At 37.4% G+C, this 20380-nt stretch overlaps 2 long non-coding RNA genes across 6 annotated transcripts in view; one reads left to right on the forward strand and one right to left on the reverse strand.

The window, feature by feature from the left end:
- The window catches only part of LOC123643718, a 168748-nt gene that overhangs the window by 143043 nt on the left and 5325 nt on the right, over positions 1-20380 (forward strand). The window contains exon 3 of the long non-coding RNA XR_006736893.1: positions 18585-18719. This is a non-coding gene — a long non-coding RNA (uncharacterized LOC123643718). The remainder of the gene's footprint in view (positions 1-18584; positions 18720-20380) is intronic.
- The window catches only part of LOC123643719, a 60880-nt gene continuing 58096 nt past the window's right edge, over positions 17597-20380 (reverse strand). For all 5 annotated transcript variants that reach the window (XR_006736899.1, XR_006736898.1, XR_006736897.1 and 2 more), the window contains one exon: positions 17597-17919. This is a non-coding gene — a long non-coding RNA (uncharacterized LOC123643719). The remainder of the gene's footprint in view (positions 17920-20380) is intronic.

Genomic DNA, 20380 nt, shown 5'->3' on the forward strand with positions numbered 1-20380 from the left:
GTTTGTACTGGGTATGTGGCAGATTTCACTTAAAGTTGGTAACATCAGCAATTGTCCAGAGTGTTTGCTCCATAAATGGCTAAAAGTTTGTCTACCTTTGTGTAAAATTAAAAAGAGAAATGATGAGGGTAATAGAATACTGTTGCATCAGAGTTTTAAAGGAGTCATATAGACTCTTATCTATATGTTCTTCAGGGATGAGAGTGATATATTTCCAGATCACATTATCTTATACATTAGTTGGAAAATGTGTTGCTGAAAACTTGTACACAAAGTTTTATTTTTTAAACTGAATAATAAGTATAGTAGGTAAGCTAGTTTTATTTTAAATAAATGGTTTTATAGTTCAAGTTGCTTCATAATTAAATCTGTTTCATAAAATCATATTAAAAATTGCATTTTTGTACAAGTAGAATATATGCAATTTTAATGTCTTAACTTCATTTATTAATACATTGTTATTTATTGGAACTCAGCTATGTGCCATACACTTGCTAGGTGCTGAGGTGAACAAGATAAGAGAGTTCTAGCCATTGCAGAGTTTATAGTTCAGAGTAACACAATTACTGAAGGAAGCACAATAAAGTGTAACAGAAGAGAGTAAGTCCAGGATACTGTGGAACAGAATCTGAAGTAAGATACATTGTATTTGAGTTAAGATTACTTGTGAGGTGTTACCACTGATGATTTAAAATTTATTCTAATTTGTAACTTTGAGATTTTACCGTATTAACCACCTGCGGGTTTTTAAAAGCAACTTTCTTTCTTTTTTTTTTTTTTTTTTTTTTGAGACAGAGTCTCACTCTGTTGCCCTGGCTACAGTGTCCTGGCATCAGCCTAGCTCACAGCAACCTCAAACTCCTGGGCTCAAGCAAACCTACTGCTTTAGCCTCCCGAGGAGCTGGGGCTATAGACATGCGCCACCATGCCCGGCTAATTTTTTCTATATATTTTCAGTTATCCAGATGATTTCTTTCTACTTTTAGTAGATCCGGGGTCTCGCTCTTGTTCAGGCTGGTCTCGAACTCCTGACCTCTAGCAATCCACCTATCTCAGCCTCCCAGAGTGCTAGGATTACAGGCATGAGCCACCACTCCCAGCCTAAAAGCAACTTTCTTATGTTAATTTTTTACAGTACTCTGTTAAAAAGTAGACCTGTATTAAATATCAAACATATATTATGTTCTCCAGATATTATCTGAGCATTTAAGTGAAACATACACCCATTTAAAAGTTTTAGTGTTTTTTTTTCCAGTTTGGTCAGCTTGTATGTTAAATAAATTTAAAATATAATTCAAAGAATGTAGGATCTTCTTTCTTAGTTTAAGCATTTATCATATGGACATAAAAGCAAGATATACAAATATTTTTCAATGGATTTCTGTTCAGAGCTTGTCACATTAATTCTCATAAGTGGGATTAAAAATACTATTTAAAAAATTCAGTTAGATACTATGGTTTATAGCAAGAGAATCTGACTTATATACATTTTAATTTGACTATGCACATTAGATCACTTTGCAAGTCCACTTTGCAAGCAGTTTCTAGCAAGCTAGGTTTTATCACAAACAGTGCCTGTGGCACTACCATCTTTTTTTTAAGATGTCCATCATTGAGCATCTTCCATACTAGGCAATGTATATTTTCCATTTAGTCTTCACAACAGCATCATGAGGGGAATGTTGTTATAACGATTTTACAATAAGGGAAGAGACACAGTTAAATTGCTGGTACCCAAGTTCACACAGAGATAATCAAATTGGTTTCAATCCATGTGTATGATGACTACCAAACCTGTAGTATGTTATGCTAGTCTGTCTCCCTAAAACCCATCAACCTCTTGGGTCTTTGTACTGATATGCCTTCATCTTCCCAATGTATCTTTATAAGTCTGCAAAAGTATGTCATATTAACAAAATGTAAAAACTATGCTCATTCTACCTACAGAAGCAGAAGGTGGAAAGGCAGGGATATTAGGAAACTCCTGGTAATCAAAACATTCCACACATAAAATTCTGGTTAATTCCAGTTTCACTGGTGATGATAGCTGGCAATCTAAGAACAAGTGTGGGTAATTGGCTCATTTTCTTGCTGTCACTATGGTAGCTCACGTTATAAAGATAACTTGAGGTAGGAGCAGTGGAGGTGGGGAGACCTATGATCTTTATTTTAATATTTATGTAATGGAGAAAAATGTTTGAAAACACTTGGAATTAACTCCAACATTAAAGCATTCTTGTCTTCAAAGGGGAAGTCATTGTCTTGAGGAATCTTTTAACATACCTTCTACTGGATAAGTTCAATTTAGATTGAAATAGCTAATTTCTTGAAAGCTGCGGTAAATGCTAAGGCTTCAGAATTCCATTAGGTGTGCACTGTCATCTAAAATAAAATACCCTTTCATGAGAAGCATGTGGTGAAGAGAGTAACAGACCAAGTGAGTTATAGCATCCACAGATCCAGAGCATCCTGACAGCCATCAATAGCAATGTTCCAGTGGGTTATTAAATGATTTTCTCATATTTGATAGCTATGGAAAGATTTTTAAAAAGAAATTTTTTAACAAAGGCTAAGTATAGAGAAGCTCTCTGAACTTGAAAGCTATTATGAATTTTTTACTTTTCTCTTTTTGTAGATTCTTGATTTACTTGCTTATTGTTTGTTTTTTGTATCTCAAAAGTGCATCTGAAAAATGCTGTTTGAGAGAGCAAGTCCTTAATTTTCAAATGAATTTTGACATGGGGCACTTCCCCAATTAATATAAAATATGCCTGTTTTAACTGTCCAGTCAAAAAATAAGAATAATATATTTGGGGTTTCCATTGATGGCAAATTTAATAGGTTTTGGGAGGAGGTGTATTTACCATTAGAGATGTTGTCTTTTTAAATTATAGACAATATAAAGTCTAAAGTAATTTTTTTCTACTGTACTTATAATTTATCATTTCTCTTATATGTTTGGAAATACCAAGTTTAATATCACTTAATATCAACATACCTGAAATGTTTCTTTTGAAATACCTACTTATTTACCACTCTTCACATACATGTTCTACACAATCTTAAGAAGCCTCTTACTTGTGATTAATATTCGTGTTGGTTTGTTTCAGGCAAGAAACTGCCATTTGAATCATTTGAAAGTTAAATTTTATTTTTTTTAAGGACTATTCAAATAAAATTAGTTTTAGTCCTAGTTACTTTGTTTTTGTTTTTTTGTTTTTTTTCAGACAGAGTCTCACTTTGTTGCCCAGGCTAGAGTGAGTGCCCTGGCGTCAGCCTAGCTCACAGCAACCTCAAACTCCTGGGCTTCAGCGATCCTACTGCCTCAGCCTCCTGAGTAGCTGGGACTACAGGCATGTGCCACCATGCCAGGCTAATTTTTTTTCTATATATATTTTTAGTTGTCCAGATAATTTTTATTTCTATTTTTAGTAGAGACGAGGTCTCACTCAGGCTGGTCTCGAACTCCTGACCTTGAACAATCCACCCTCCTTGGCCTCCCAGAGGCCTAGGATTGCAGGTGTGAGCCACCACGCCCGGCCAGTCCCAGTTACTTTCAAGTGACTTAAAAGCCAAACGACCAGCACTCTAACATAAAGTTGGACTTTCTCTTGGTTCATCTGCATTTTTAGACAAATGCTGATTAAAAATGTACTATTGTAAGCCTTAGTTATAGTAGTATTTGTACCATATTGTTTTAAATGAATTCTTTGGGATTTTAGGTGACAGTGCTACACAAGTCACATTAGGAAGAAACAATATTTAGCATGCTGGTTCTCAATCATGAGTAAGCATCTAAATTGCTTTTTAAATTTTGTTTTATAAAAACATTAAACCAGAATCTCTGGGAATGGATCTAAGCTCTAAGTTTTAAAAGTTACACTTTTTTAAATGTTTACATTTCAAATTTTTTATTTTTCTAAGTGGTATTCATGCTTTCTTTTTAAATATTTCTTTTTGGAATAGATTATAGAAAATGGTGTACCCTGGGACCTTTAGCTCTAAATCTCAGAAATTCTCTTTCAAGAATCAGATCAATTAAGTTTCCTAGGGAAAAAAAGATGATAATCAAAACAACCTGGGGGGAAAAAACACAACCTGAAAAATAAGTGCATCCTGGAAGAAAGCCTTAAGTCTTTTCAGGTTCCTCGGAAATGCTACTGTGTTGCTAGGTAAGATGGATAGCAAAAGTATCATTGACTGATGTTCCCTGATGGGCTCAGATATAGCTATAATCACAGGTAAATACGTACCGTATCTTGAGGTAGGTAATATTCAGGAGATAGGCTGACATCCAGTTTGAATGTCTGGGCATTCCAGTAATTGGACTGAAAAGCAGCAGTGTGGTGTTCCTGCCCCTTCTGCCCTCAGTGCTCTGGATTCCTCATAATCCTGTACGAAAATCAGAAAAGCTTGAAAGCCTTTCCCTAGGGCAGTCAGACCAGCCATCTTGGGGTCACATCTGCAGTCCATGATGAGACAACCTCAAAGTTTTCCAGGCTCTGCCCTGCTCTCTGGCTAGCCCCCTCTTTTCCCTGGCCTTTGTCTGGGTTTCAGATGATTCTTCCTGTCCCTTCAGATTGGGGGTGGCATTTCCACCTACAGGTGGTTCAGTGGGTATGGCCATCCAGAGGAGGAGACTCAAAGTCTTTCAGCTGAGCTCTAGAAGATTATTACTTACTTCCTTTGCCCTGGGAAGAAGTCCTTGAGCTGCAAGACTTACTGTGGCTTCAGCCACTACTGGACAATATCTGTGTTCACTCCTCACTAACTGTATTTCTCATACAAGCATTTTGAGGCTTCATAGTGATCCTAGGACCTAGACAGCTGTGATAATTTCCACAGGTTTCTTTAATTCCTCTTTAATATAGGTTCATAACTCTTCACCAGTTTCACAAAGTCAAGGTGCATGGCAGATGGGTTTTAAAGGAGGAGGGACATCTGGGAAGTGACAGGGAAGCCTCCCTGGGCTGGCACTGTTGACAGGGTGTTCAGCAGAGTCTGGTCCATGTTCTTTATTTGCTTCTCCCACTGCATGACATGGCCCTTCCCCAGGTGGCTGGATTCCCAGTGGTGTTAGTGTTCTGTCTTCTCAGTTTGCCTCAGGGATAACACACAAAGTTCTGTGTTTTTAAAGTGTGTTCAGTCAAATTTTCTAAATACACATCATTTTCTCAGTCTCAGATTATCAGATACAGTCAAGAATTATATTCTTAATTGCTGCTGTTAGAATTACATTTTAAAGAGAATATTTTTATAAAATTTGATCTTGAACAGAGTAGAAAATGTTAGGTGGCTATACTATTGTGAGTCAGTATTCTTAAGTAGGTACCATTTCATAGAATTATCCTAAATATTGTAAATAATAGGAAAGCAAAAGAATCTGAAGTATTAATCATAGAAAATAATTGGCTTTGAAAAATCTGAATTCTTTGAAAAAAGGCTAAACTGAAAATTGGCCACTTCAGTCTCTGGTCTCTGTCTCTGCAACTCAGTCCTCAGACTCCTTTTGGATTCTCTGTCCCTGCACTGTGGCCTGAGAACTGCTTCAAGGCAGTAAACTGGTTATTATTTTAAAAATATAGTTTACATTTTGAAGAGCAACACACTAGTAAAGTATACCTAAATATATTCAGTTACCTTACATTTTAAATATTTGTACTCTACATTCTGGGTATGTTTTAGTGTATATGGGGATGGATTTTATACTTTATCAAGCCTTACCCTTTAACTAGACATTATATCACTTAGGAGAATGGCCCTTTATTGTGAGAAAGGACAAAAGCTGAAACAGTCTAACGACGTGCATTGTTTTCACTCTTTCACTTCCTTTTTTATGGAACCCTGCTCCTTAGGTGATGTAATGGTCACTAGTTACCTTGCCCATCCTATCTTCAAAGATAGTGAAGGGGAAATTTGAGAAATGTCATTGTGAGTGAAGGAAATAGTTTGCCAGAATTCACCCAAAGTTAGCCTGAAAGTGTTACATCACTGGCCCAGCACCATCCTGGCAGGTTTGAGTGATTAGCCATGCCTCAGGCTGTGGCCTGGGTCTTGGCAATTTCAGGAAAATAATTTAGATTTAAAATACATGGCACATGTTAATGAACTATTGTAGCACAAAAGGCTTATATAATTCTCTCTACTTTTGTGCTTGAAAAGTGTCCATAACAGATACTTTTAAAAGTTAATAGTAACAGTAACAATGAAGAAAACTTTCCTAGAGGGTGGGGGAAAGTCGCAAAGGAAGGGGAGACACATGGAAAAATCAGGAATCATTGAAAATTCTTTGTAAATTGATAATTTTAAATAGAAGCTACAAAAATAATCCTCTGCTGACTCCCCACTTGAACAAAGTGACATGTAAATTGGCTCCAGTGACTTTTTTCTTTAAATATACAGTTCAGTGGTTTCTAGTATATTTACAAGGTTTTGCAGCTGTTACTAGTATCTGATTTTAGAACATTTTCACTGCCCCCAAAAGAAACCCCAGATGCAATATCAGTCATCTCCCATTCTCTTCTCACCCCAGCCCCTGGCACTCACTATTCTACTATTTGTCTCTGGATTTGTCTATTCTGGACATTTTATATGTGTGAAATCATATAATATATGGCCTTTTGTGTCTGGTTTCTTTTACTTAGAATGTTTTCAAGGTTCATCCATGTTGTAGCATGTATCACTATTTCATTCCTTTTTGTGGCCGAATAATGTTTCATTGTGTCAATAATATTCCATCTGATGTAACACATTTTGTTTATCCATTCATCAGTTGATGGACACTTGAGTTTTTCCCACTTTTTGGCTATTATGAATAATAATGCTGTGAATATACATGTACCTGTTTCTGTGTGGACATATATTTTCAGTTCTTTTGGGCATATATATAGAAGTGGAATTGCTGTGGTCACGTGTCAACTCTGTTTTCTTTTTGAGGAACTGCTGAACTGCTTTTGAAAGCAGCTGTACCATTTTACATTCCTACCAGCAATGTATGAGAATACCAGTTTCTCCTCATCTTTGTCAGCACTTGTTATTGTCCAGATTTCCTGACTATAGCTACCCTGGTGGTTGGGAATGACATCTCATTGTGATTTTCATTTGCATTTCTCTAATGACTAATGATGGTGAGCATCCTTGTGCTTATTGGCTGTTTGTTGATCTTCTTTGAATAAATGTCTGTTCACATCGTTTGTCCATGTTTTAGTTGGGTTGTCTTTATATTGAATTCTAAAAACCTTTTATGTGTTTTGAGTAGAAGTCTTTTATCAGATGTAGGATTTGCAGGTCTTTTTGACCATTCTGTGGCTGTCACTTTCTTGATGGTGTCCTTTGAAGCACAAAAGTTTTTAATATTGACATAGCCCATTTTATCCATTAAATTTTTTCTTTGGTTGCCTTTTGACATGATATGATGTCTTTTTTCTAGTTTGTTTGCATTCCACTGTGTAGATGCCTTGCACTGTATTCCACCAGTTCCTTGTGGATTTACTATTACAAATACTGCCATAAGACATGAATGTGTATGTATATCATTTTGTGATTTTGCCAGTGGGATTGCTGGGTCAAAGAGAAAATGCATATGTAATTTTGGTGGTTATTGCCACATTCCCCTCCATAAACATTGGGACATTTTCTGTTCCCACCACTGCTATATGAGAATCCCTGTTTATAGTTTTGCTAGTCTGATAGGTATTAAATAGAAATGCTATATTAGATGTAGTTTAGAAATTGGTCTTCTCTAAGAGAAATTGTCTTTCCATAACTTGACCTTTTGTGTTGTGTTTTCTGTTTGTCCGTATCTTTTGCTCATTTTTTTCATTGGGTTTTTGGGGCTTTTTCTGAAATTTTAGAAGTTTCTTTCTTTTTTTTTTTTTTTAACATACCAAGGATACTAACCCTTAATTCATAATTTAATTTGCAAAAATTTCTTTTACTTTTACCTATCCCATTTGTCATGCATACTTTTACCTTGTTTATGGTGTATTTTGGACATGTAAAAGGTTTAAATTTTGCTTGTTTGTTTTTAGGTTTTGTGGGGTTTTTTTGTGTTTTTGTGTGTATGTGGTGGTAGTCCCATTTTTCAGCCTTTCGCTTGCTTTGTTTCTGGATTTTGAGTCATAGGAAAGGGTGAAGCAGGAGGATCTCTTGAGGTCAGGAGTTTAAGACCAGCCTCAGCCACATAGCAAGACCCTGTCTCTATAAAAAATAGAAAAATTATCTGGGTGCGGTGGCATGTGCCTGTAGTCTAAGCTACTTAACAGGCTAAGGCAGGAGGATGGCTTGAGCCCAGGAGTTTGAGGTTGCAGTGAGCTATGATGATGTCGCTACACTCTAGCTCAGGAAAGAGTGCAAGACCCTGTCTCCAAAAAAAAAAAAAAAACTGGAGTCTGTCTTCTCAAGCCCTGCTACTGCTTTATCAATTAAATTTATTAAATCCTTTGTTGTCATTTAAATGATGTTCACTGTATCTTCACCAGGAGTAGATTCTATTTCAAGAAACCACTTTCTTTGCTCATTCATAAGAAGCAACTTCTCATGTGTTAAAGTTTTATCCTGTGATTGTGGCAATTGAGTCACATCTTCATCTTCCACTTCTGTTTTTTTTTTTTTTAATTTAAAAGGCATTCTCCATGATTTTCTAGCTTCCAGGTTGCTACTGAGAAATCTGATACCAGTTTGTTTTATGACCTCTCCTGTTACCCACCCTGCGGAGCCTTTCACCTCCTCTTCGTACCACCAGTGTTTGACTTTCCAGGTGGATGTGCTTTGCGCTTCCTTCCATTCATATGCTGGGCATTTCATGGTCTTTGTCCATTTGCAGATGCCTATTTTTCATTGGCAGGTACTTTTCTTGAATAATTTTTCCCGTTTTCATTCTGTAACTCTTGTTATTCAGATATTGTATCGCAAAGTTTTTTTCTCTTATCTCCTATTTGTGTATTTCTTGTCTTTTGTTTCTACTTTGTGCAAGATTGCCTCAATTTTATTTTCTAACCCTTTTACTGAATTTGTTTATCATATTTAAAGTTTTTTGAATATTTCTATTTAGAGTATCCTATTTATGGTTTATACGTGCGATTCCATTTCTTACTTTTCCATGATATCAATTATATGTATTCTGTTTGCTCCATGTGGCCTCTTTCTCTCCTTTGTGGAGAAGCTGGTCTCAAATGTCTGGTGATTCCTGGCTGTCTGTTTGTATTTATGAGTGAGACATTGGGAAGCTAGTTGGACATTCTTTGTGTGGGTTTTACTGTTGGGATGTCAGGTGGTCAGATGGCTTTTTCTTCAGGTTCCTTCAAATGTCAGTGTCTGAAAATTCTTTCTCTGGGATCATTTAATTTTTCCAGAAAGGTACTGTTTGGTCTCTTGTCTGCGCCTGAGATCAGGCAACTGGAATTTGGTGGTAGAAAGGGACTTTACCTGTTCATGATTCATTAGGTAGCTTTTCCCTTAAAAGCCCCCTGATGCCCATCCCACCCACTCCAGCTTAAAATCCCAACCTTGCTCACCTATCGAAATGGTATTAAGCCCAAGCTGCCCACAGTCTGCCTTCAATCCTGTGTGGCCTGATCTGAGTACAGTTCTCCACCTCCTTCATACTGATTCTCCTTATTCGCCACACTCCCGCCACTGTCCTTTCTCAGTTATGTCTTTGCATGTGTTTTCCCCTTGGTGTGTCTAGCTCTTTTTCATCATTTAAGTTTTACTTCATTTATGATCTCCCTAACTTTCTATGATAGGCAGGATTGGTTAGGTTGTGCTCCGAAACAAGCAACCTCAAACCTCAGTGGTTCAAAAAATGGGTCATGCTCATTCTACCCATCCATCATGGGTTAGTGGGAGCTCTGCCTCGAATGGTCCTCATTCTGGTAGGAGGCTGACAGCAGCCACCATTGGGGCATTGCCATTGCCCGTGGTATATAGAAAAAGCGTAGCAAATCAGAGTAAGATTCATGAATCTTCAAATGCCAAGTGTCATAAATCACTTTTTTAGGGTTGTGGGGAAGTGTGACAACCCAAATAGGTGGCCAGACAAAGATCTCAATCAGTGGAGGGTTACGAAGCCAAAGTTCAAGGACAAACCACAGAAGCACCTGTGCTATCTGAAGAGGGATTTGGAAACTCAGTATTTAAAGAGTGAGGGCATATAGAAAGAAAAAAGGGGAGAGGGTGGGCCATGATGCAAATGGTGACATTCTTGTGTTAGTGCCAGGAAATCTTCATTTTACACAAGATTAGGTAAATGTTTGAAGAGAAAAGGGAGTAAAGGAAGAATCGGTTATGCAGATGTCCCTGGGTAGCTGGAAGAAAGAATGGTCTTGTCTCTGTTCTGCACTTGGGAAGATAAACTTGTAATCCACATTATTAGTGTGGAATCAAAGTGGACTTTAGTTTTAGGAGCTAGAGTTAGCCTGCAGACCTGGAAGTTACAATTTGCATGTCCTCATTGATGGGAGGCCAGCAAACAGTGTCCTTATGGATGATCTGTGGGAACTGTCCATGTAGATGCCTGAAGCCTTTTACCTTTCTGTGGCAATCTGGCTAGTAGTGTTAGTAACAGCTGCATGACTCAGCATCTGGGCTTGACCTTCCCTTTTGGCATAAGGAGTTGGAGGGTCCTGAGGTTTTGATTTTCCTTTACAAGTGCAATACTGCTGTTGCTTAGGACAACTAGAAGTATTTAGTGAACAACACTGATGACCACCACAGCAACCTTGACCACCCAATCTAAAGTGGCACTCCCCATTGCCTGCTGTTTTTTTCCTTTTCTTTTTTTCACAGGACTTGTCACTATCTGAAATCATCTTTTTGTTTTCACATTTATTGTCTGTTCCCCCAATAGCCTCAAATATTAACACTAAGCCATATAAGTATAGGAACCTTTCTGAATCATTCACCACTATATCCTGAGTACCTAGAGCAGTGCTTAGCAAATAGTAGGTGCTCAAAAACATTGGATGAATGATTCTAGGTTTATTTTTGAAATAAGCAAAATTTTACACTTCCCACTAACGGGAATACGCACTTTAATAGAACTGGGCCCTTTTCCTATTTTCTTTAATGTCCATTAAACAAAATCAGGTGTGCTTTTGATATGAATTGCTATAGACAACTGAGAGTAATTTTCTTTGATAGTAATAGTTATTTTTTAAGTATTCAAAAACATTTTAGGAAAAGTCTTTAGAAATGACCATCATTAATCAATACAAACCAGAAAGTTATTGCAAAAATACAATGTATTATGCTTATAATTCCATAAACTTCCAATTGCAGTATTGATTTAGATCACTGGTAAAAAACTTCGCTGGCCCAACAACGTGGAGTGCAAAATGATGCAAAATTAGTAGTGTTGTCTAAAAGCAAATATTTTCAGCTCTTAGCTATATTTTTATGAGAATACTTATTTATCTTTGCTGAATAGGGAGATATTTATGTTATATTTAATCATAATTTTACATGACAAGATGAAAAAAAAAAAACACCTTTTAACTTCCTTCTAGTTCTTTCTGTCCCTGCAGAAATGAATAGTCACTAATAATTATTACTCCCTTTTGCTTGTAAATGACATTCTTCCTTATGAAAGAGTTTTTCCTTCCTGTGAATAAAGAATTTTTTACATTTTGAAATTTTAGCTTTATATACTTATAGGCTGCTTTCTATTAGAAGTGTAAAATATTAGAGTTTTTAATGGAGCAAGTTTGTAACTTAATATTTGTTAGGTTTGGACACATAACCCACTTTGGATAAAACCAAAATAATGTATAGCAAGTAGAGAAACTAACAGCCTAGGTTTCATAATGTAGTTCTAAAATTTTTAGATTAACATGATATACTCATCTTTTTAATGTAGTAAATTGTTGATAAGCTATTACAACTCAAATCTCTTCCATAATTTATGATTTTTTGTAGACTTCCATTTTTATGGAGAAATGTGTAGACAGCAAAACTGCTTTAGGTCATTTTTGTATGTGATAGTGTTTTTGACATGTTCAGAATGCAAAAATTTGGCTCACACCTGTAATCTTTGCACTCTGGGAGGCTGAGGTGGGAGAATTGTTTGAGGCCAGGAGTTCAAGACCATCCTGAGAAAGAGCGAGATCCTGTCTCTACAAAAAATAGAAAAATTAGCCAGGTGTAGTGGTACACGCCTGTAGTCCCAGCGACTCAGGAGGCTGGGGCAGGAGAATCGCTGGAGGCCAGTAGTCTGAGGTTGCAGTGGGCTGTGATGACACCACTGTACACTGGCCCAGGCCACATAGTGAGACTCTGTTTCAAAAAAAAAAGAAAGAAAGCAAAAATTTGAATTATGCAATCTGCACCCAAAATTTCTGTTTATATAGATTTATTTGCTTTCCCAGGATACAGTGTTGTACAGTGTTTTGGAATTATTAAATTCAGACTTTTCCATGTTAAGCTTGGATCCCATGCTGAATGGTGTAGGGTCTCTGTCCCACAGAATGTAAAGAAAGTGTCAAAACAAACTAACTCTTATGGGAACTGTGCTGTGCTCTGGCAGGTACAGTGCAGGTTGTATAGGTACATAGCACATTTTTATGCATCAAATACTTGAGGCTAACAGAGAAGCCCTTTATAGTTCCCCACTCTTTATGATTAAGCAGGAGCAAATTGAATACTTTCTTTTCACTATTCTTTTATATTGATTTCAATAATTTTATGGCATATTCCTGAATTTCTATTTAGGAGAAGATAATTATTTTCCTTAGGATTCTTTAGATTTATAAATATTAATAAATTTTTTCAAATATGGCCAAAGTTATTAATTTGCATGTGATATACTTTTTTTGTTCTTATTAAAAACTATGTTTTCTCTGGCTTGAATTTGATCTTCTGGCTTTAAAAAAAGTTTATGTATGTCTTTTCCCTCTTATATAGTCAACCTCATCCTCTCAACTGAATCTTTTTATAGGATCTCAAGCATTTTGAAGCCTTTAGTATTTGAAATGAATCCTTTGTTGAAACATGATTAACTGAATGTGCATTCTTTCCTGAAACCCTATTGAAATGAGTGTTGGGGTGTGTGTGTGTGTGTGTGTGTGTGTGTGTGTGTGTGTGTGTGTGTGTGAATCCATATATAGAGACAAAAAGAATGAGATAGACTAGAGTGTAGAAAAGATGACATTTTGGAAACTGGAAAGAAAGTGGTGAAAGTGTCTTTTGATTTAGCAGGAAAGGTAAGTGCCTGAGAGGGAAGGTCAAGGAACATGCCAGTTTGAGCCTCAAAACCATGGAAATCTCAAGAATTAGAGGCACCAGGTCCCTCTGGGGGTGGGGAAGTGAAGGGGCTGAGAATGGGGTGATTTCTCCCAGTCTGTAGTAGTTACATGCGCAGAGTCCTTCCCTAGCACCTGCAGCCAGCTCGCTACCTTTTTCTATACTGCAAAAGCCTTGAGGTGTGTTTTCTGAAAAGGGCAAATGAGAACAGTTCTCATTTAGACTGTCTTGAAAGTGAATGATGCCCTTCTAGAAACAGGGGTACTAGGAAACAGTCTAGACTTCTACTTCTGGCCATGGCAGAGCAACTGCTAATGGACTTACATTCCCACCATCCATGATGAAACTGGGTAAAATACACGAGGCTATTGTTTTCTGGCACTGGGCAATAGATAGTATAAGACTGCAGTCCCGAGAGGAAGTAAATAGAGGAGATGAGCCCACAGTTGCCCTGCTCTGTGTCTGGGGAAATGTCTTGACTGGGTCTTGGGGCACTGGAGATGCGATAAGAGTTCAGAGCAGTTGTGAGTGTCAGCACGTTGTCCTGGTAGTTAAAACAGTGAATGCTGGGCCGGGCGCGGTGGCTCACGCCTGTAATCCCAGCCCTCTGGGAGGCCGAGGCAGGTGGATCACTCAAGGTCAGGAGTTCGAGACCGGCCTGAGCAAGAGCGAGACCCCCATCTCTACTAAAAATAGAAATAAATGATCTGGCCAACTAAAAATACATATATATAAATTAGCTGGGCATGGTGGCGCATGCCTGTAGTCCCAGCTGCCCGGGAGGCTGAGGCAGTAGGATCGCTTAGGCCTCAGGAGTTTGAGGTTGCTGTGAGCTAGGCTGACTCCAGGGCACTCACTCTAGCCCGGGCAACAAAGCGAGACTCTGTCAATAAATAAATAAATAAATAAATAAATAAATAAATGATAAATAAAAACAGTGAATGCTGGTTTAATTAGAAAGTCGGGTATAACTTTATTGAGAAGATAAGAGGAAGGATAGTGTATGTGCATTTTTGTTGGGGGTGGGTGTATGTGGAAGAGATTAATTGACTTGAGGTAGGACGTCAGTAGGTAAGGGTAGGGCTTATATAAATACAGAGGTAAGTACCAAAAAACAAAACTAAAATAGAAGGCAGGGATTGCCGTAGGGTAGCAGCAATAGAGGTACAGGGTTTGGGATTGTTTGATTTTTGAAAAATCATATGTACGTATTTGAATTAAAATGAGGATAAAATTTGCATAACCATAGACCTTCCTGTGCCTTCTCATCTCTTTCCAGGTCCTTTCCCATCTGCCTCCTCCCTTTGTTCAGTCTGTCTTCTGGGAAGAGCTCTATTTCTGTTTCAGTTTCGCCACCTGTCACTCACTCCTTCACCCACCCTGATCTGATTTGGAACAATATTATTTCAACAAAATAATATTACTCTTGCTAAAGTCACCAGTGACCAACAGTTTGCTAAATCTAGTGGACTTTTCAGTTCCTTTTGCTTTTTGACTTTTCATTGATACTCTGCACTTTTTGAAACCTATCTTCACTGGATTTCTATAGGATAGCTCTCCTGGATTTGCTCTTAGTTCTTGGGGCCTAGGTCTCTTTCTGCCATATTCTATCCTAGGGAAGTCAAATCTGCAGTTATGGTTTTGGTTACTATTCTTGGGTGTCTCACAGATCTTCAGCATGTGCTCTCCTGAACTCCCCAGCTGTATCTCCACATAGCTGCTTGGCATCTTCCCTTGGATTTCTAAAAGGCATCTGAACTTGGTCTGCCCCAAACTGAACTCAGCACACACACGCACACACCACTGCCTTCTGCAAACTTAGTCTTCATCCCACAGTCCTTACTTCAGTACCCCGTGTAAGCCAGAAATGGAAGCTTTGTCCTTGAGACTTGCCTCTCCCTCATTCCCCATCCAAAATTAAGTCCTGGTGATGTTTTCTCTAGGCTTTTTTTTTTTTTTTGTAAGGCAAGCATGGAAATGAGGTTTATTGAGGAGAGAAAGATAGGATTATAGGGCAAGAGCAAGATACAGGTTTACAGAGTGTGATACATATGCCACAGATGACGACCAGACCCATTGTCACAGCAGAAAAAGAGAGCTAGGCTTTTTTTTGCTTGACTTGTTTTATGACGAAATAAAATAAAAACCTTATATGAGTTAACTCCAGAAGAACTCTCTGATACATAATCCTCTTGGGATCATTGTACTTTATTCTTGATCCTAATATAAAAATATATGAAGAAAAGACCTCTTAGGACTTTTCTGGCCCCCCATGGCTCTTTAACAGTAAAATTTAGTATGTAATTAAAAAATAGCATCCAAGATTCATAGGTCTTAATATATTTAGTAACTCTTATCTATTTATCTTTATAAATTCTCTTCCTTTGTGCATGACTTATTTCTTATTAGCTTCATGCTCTTATTTTATACTGATCTTGAATTAAATTGCTGAAGGGGATGTTACAATAGGGTTATTAAAAATATTTCAAAACTGTTAAAGTGGAAATAATTAAACTCTTCAAAACAGTTTCAAGAACAGTACAAAGATATCCTGTGTTCCCTCAGCCTGATTTCCCAGTTGTTAGAAATTTACCATATCTGCCTTATCACTCTCTCTTTCTCTGTAGATACAAGTCATTTTTTTTGGAACCATTTGACAGTAAGTCACAGATATGATGTCACAGGACCCCTCAATACTTCAATGTCTGTTGCCTAAAAAATAGAGACACTTTTCTACATGAATCACATTATGCCCATCAAAATCAGGAAATTAATACAATAGCACATTCTAATCCACAAACCTCATTCAAATTTTACTGATTTTCTCCAATAAAGTCTTTTATACATCCAGGATCCAATATAGGATCACATGTTGCATTTAACTGTCATGTCTCATTAGTTTCCTTCTATCTTGAACAGTTCTGAGTCTCTCCTTCCTTTCATGACCTTGATATTTTGGAGAGGACAGGCCAATTACTTTGCAGAATGTCTATCAGTATGTGTTTGCCTGATGTTTCCTCATGACTGGATTTAGGACATGCATTTTGAAAGGCAGCTGTGCTCACCACTATACCACCAATGTACTCAGGACATACATTTTTGGCAGGAATACCACAGAAGTGATGCTGTGTTCTTCTCAATGCATCCTATCAGAAGGCACATGATGTTGATTTGTCCCATTGCTGATGACATTTACTTTTATCATTTGGTAAGATGATATCTGCCAGAATTTGCAATGGAAAGTTAATGAATAAATATTGTCTGGAGATATTTTGAGACTATGTAAAAATCCTGTTCCTGATCACACTTTCACCCATTTATATTAGTATCCAGTTTTGCTCCTTGACCAAAACAATTATTATAAGGGTTACCAAATGGTAATCATCCCTTCCATCATCGTTCTACATTTATTAGTTGACCTTGTATTGTAAGGGAAAGCTTTCCTGCCTCTGTATCCACCCCCCATTTATTTATTAATTGATATCACTATGGGCTCCTAGGTTCCTATTTTATTCAATGGGTTATAGACAATTGCTCTCATTATATCATTTCTTTGATGTTCAAATTGTCCCAGATTTAGCCAGTGGGAGCCCCTTGGTTAGCTCCAGTGTCATTTTGACATATCTCCATGATCTTTTGGGAATTTCCATACTTTATGGCACATGATGTTCTAGGCTTATTCAATACTTTCCCTGCCTGAGCCCTGAAATTAGCCATTTCTCTGGTTCCTTTTGAGGAGAATAGTATTTAGAAACCAAAGTGTGGATGTCTGGCATGCTCATTGCTGCTGGTATACTCATCTTTGTGTTTATGTGTATATGTATGTATGTGTGTGCATGTATACATACATACATATACCTTTGTCCCTTGTTCCTTAGTGGGGGATTCATTCCAGGACCTCCTATAGGTACCAAAATCCATGGATGCTCAAGTCCCTGATATAAAATGGTGTAGTATTTGCATATAACCTATGCACATCCTCTTATCTACTTTAAATCATATCTAGATTACTTATAATACCTATAATACCTAATGCAATGTAAATGTTATGCAAATAGTTGTTACATGGTTTAGGGAATAATGACAAGAGAAGAAAGTCTGTACATGTCCAGTACAGATACAATTTTTTTCTCAAATATTGATCTACAGTTGGTTGAACTGTGGGGTTTACTTGGGTTTGTCAAGGAAAGGGAGGACTGAGGGGGCTGTGAAAGGAAGTGTGGAGGTGTGGGGAAAGAGGAGATTCACAGGGGTCAGTTGCAATCATGGAATACAGTGAAGTGCTGAGAATGAGCTTCTCTCGCTCATTCTCTTCCCTTATGGGATGGGAAAGGTCCGGGCAAGGAGATTTTAGGAATCCCAGAAGCTTTAATGTTTACTGTATTTTTAAGGCCTAGAATTTAAACAGTATTATGATCTGTAAGATTTAGAGATATGTTTCAGTTGTTCCCAAATGCTGGGGCTCATGATCTAACACAAGGTTCGTGGTGAAGGTTTCCTAGGCTCATGCTGTTCCTAACAGACGAGTCCCTCCAAGCTGAGTCAGGAGAGGCCTCTTCTGTGAAACCCTCAGTCATCAGACACCCGAGTGTAGGCCCAGGGTTTTCCCCAGTCTTGCCAGGCACAAGTGGAAAATCATCTGGAGGTCGGGTGACTATTTTCTTCTGTTAATCCAGAATACTGAAATTTGAATAAAATAGCAATGTTGTTTCTTAATAATGTAATAAATACCCCTGAAACTAACATCTATTCAAGAATATGATTGTTCCTAATAATTTGTGGCCCTCTGGTATCCTGTTTGCCAGCTTTTCCCATCTTACCCCAGAAGTAACTATTAATACTTTTTGCATTTTCTGTTCATGGTTTTATTTTATTGAAATGCTTTCATTTATCAATATATGCATATACAATTGGGTTTTTTAAGCCATGATTATAATAAACCAAAGTACAAACAATTAGGGCATTTAAATTCCATTTTCTATTGATCAAATTACAAACAATGCATTATTGATAAATGTTGTCTTGTAATATTTCTGTGCATTAGAATAAAACTTAAATTTATTTAAAAAAACATGTTGGCATAAGGTAGCCATTTGTTCTCCTTGGGAAAACCTTAACCCTTTCATTTTTAGACTCTCACTTTTTATGAAGTAATGAAGCAAATGGTAACTTGTATGAAGAAAGTGGTGAGGCGGATGGTAGGGAATGAGGCAGAAAGTTGGCAGAGCTACCTGCTACCTTGGTATGATCAGTAGTCAAGAGGCACTGATGATGTTACTCGCTTGTGTTAATAATAATTCAATTTGTAATCTTTTTTTCCCTTATGTTTTTATGTATTACTACAGCTAAAGAAGTAAACAGCTCATGGCACGTTTAACAAAAAGATGACAGGCGGATACAAAAGCTATCCAGCATCTTTGGGCAGCCATTGAGATTATACGGAACCAGAAGCAAATTGCCAACATTGACCGTATTACCAAGTAAGTAAATTTAAACAAACAGACAAAAAAATCCTTGTAAAATTTCATGTGAGACCTTGGGGGAAAAGTCCAAAAATACTTTATTATGCTAATCAACATATATTACAAAGGACTGAAGTCACTTTCTTTGCAGGAGTATGTAGTTGTTAGAAAAACAAATATAGAAACATACACAAGCAACTTGTGTTTATAAAATAAATATTAGATAAGTAAAATATCAGTATGTACTATTTATAATAGTTTTGCAGTTATCAGAATTTTTAACTCTTGGTAACTTTATTTAGGTCTTTTATTAAAATGGATTTTAGTTAATCATTTGCTTTTATGTAGTGAAGCTGTCTAAAAATAGTATACTGTTCATTACTCATTGTAATACAGGACAAGCATGGTATGTGCAGTAAGTAAATAACATCTTGGCTGTGTGCTCATGCTTGTAATACTAGCACTTTGGGAGGCTGAGGCAGGAGGATATCACCTTAGCCCAGGAGTTGGAGGCTGCAGTGAGCTATGATGATGGCACTGTACTCTAACCGGGGCCACAGAGCCCCTCAAAGACCCTCAAAAGAAAACAAAGCAAAATTGTATTAGGTCATAGCCCACTGACAGCATTTTTAACAATTTCATTCTATATTTTAGAAATTATTAAATAAACCACTCGGTTTTGGTTTTTTTGTTTTTTGACACAGAGTCTCACTCTGCTGCCGAGGCTAGAGTGCCGTGGCATCAGCCTAGCTCACAGCAACCTCAAACTCCTGGGCTCAAAGCAATCCTTCTGCCTCAGCCTCCCAAGTAGCTGGGACTACAGGCATGCACCACCATGCCCGGCTAATTTTTCTATATATATTTTTAGCTGTCCATATAATTTCTTTCTATTTTAGTAGAGACGGGTCTCGCTCTTGCTCAGGCTGGTCTCGAACTCCTGAGCTCAAACAATCCGCCCGCCTCGGCCTCCCAGAGTGCTGGGATTACAGGCATGAGCCACTGCGCCTGGCCAAACCACTCAGTTTTTAAAAAGAAATTTCCTCCCCACCCCAGTTTGTAATGCTATTTATATTGGTAGACAAAGATTCAGGATACAAAAAAAAAAAATCAAACTAATTCATGACTCTTCTATTTACTTGTTATATACTAATTATAAGGATGTCTTAAAATAAGAACTTGGTTTTATTTTGTTTCTCTGGGTATTTTTAAAGGAATAAAGCCAAATTTATCCTAGCACTCTGGGAGGCTGAGGTGGGCAGATTGTTTGAGCTCAGGAGTTTGAGACCAGCCTGAGCAAGAGCAAGACCTGTCTCTACTAAAAATAGGAAGAAATTATATGGACAGCTAAATATATATATAGAAAAAATTAGCCGGACACGGTGGCGCATGCCTGTAGTCCCAGCTACTCGGGAGGCTGAGGCAGGAGGATTGTTTGAGCCCAGGAGTTTGAGGTTGCTGTGAGCTAGGCTGATGCCATGGCACTCTAGCCCGGGCAGCAGAGTGAGACTCTGTCTCAAAAAAAAAAAGTCAAATTTATCTTTTTAAATGTTTGGAGGTTGGTTTTTTTGTAGTTGTTGTTAATTTAGATAAAATTTCTTTATACCTATTTCTCCATATTCTTTAAATGCTATTTGTAAAAATGGAAACAGATAATTTAGAAAAGCTCACTTAAACACTTT

This window comes from Lemur catta, chromosome 8 (assembly GCF_020740605.2).
Source record: "Lemur catta isolate mLemCat1 chromosome 8, mLemCat1.pri, whole genome shotgun sequence".
NCBI classification, from domain to species: Eukaryota; Metazoa; Chordata; class Mammalia; order Primates; family Lemuridae; genus Lemur; species Lemur catta.